Here is a 681-nt window from a genome sequence, read left to right as displayed (position 1 = left end):
CCTGCCTGTCCGTGTCTCTCCGTGTATATATCCTCTCTCTCTCTCTTTTTCTCTTTCTCTCTCTCTGTATGGCCGTCGGTGCGCGCCTGTGTGTACACAGTGTGTCATCTCGCGAGCGAACAAAGTCCACTCGGCATTAGACACCCTTGGTTTCTGAAGCCTTGGGCGGTAGAGTCCCCTACCCTTTGCCAGCACCCCTATGTATCTCTCTCCACCCGACCCACAACCTTCCCCCCTGAGCGCAACGACCCTCCTCCCCTCACCGGCTGCCTCCATCCACCTTCACCGCCTTCACCCTAACTCTCCCTTCCTCTCGCTCGCTCTTTCTTCTCTCTCTCTCTCGCTCTCTCTCCCCCGGTTCCCGGCCTCTATCTATGTTTCTCGTTCCCTAGAGCAGCCCCTGCCTGGCTGCTAGTTCTTCCTCTCCCTCTCTGCCTCGCCCTGGCCTGTCCCCTCGCCAGTCCACCGCCCCCTGGTACACTCTCTGACGGCAGTGCCGCTCCTCACGGTCGCCCCCGTGCTCCACCGCCCCCCTCGGTCGCCGGCACGCTGCTGCTGCTCCTTCACAAAAAACCCAAGTCCAGCGTGGGCGCAACGGGGGGTTTCTCCCTTCGCCTTCTTTTACCCTCTTCCCATCGTACGTCGTCGTTCCTTCTTCGCCTCTCATCCGCCAAGCTGCTC

Source organism: Habropoda laboriosa, unplaced genomic scaffold (assembly GCF_001263275.1).
Source record: "Habropoda laboriosa isolate 0110345459 unplaced genomic scaffold, ASM126327v1 scaffold22, whole genome shotgun sequence".
NCBI lineage: Eukaryota > Metazoa > Arthropoda > Insecta > Hymenoptera > Apidae > Habropoda > Habropoda laboriosa.
This window is presented reverse-complemented; position numbering follows the sequence as displayed.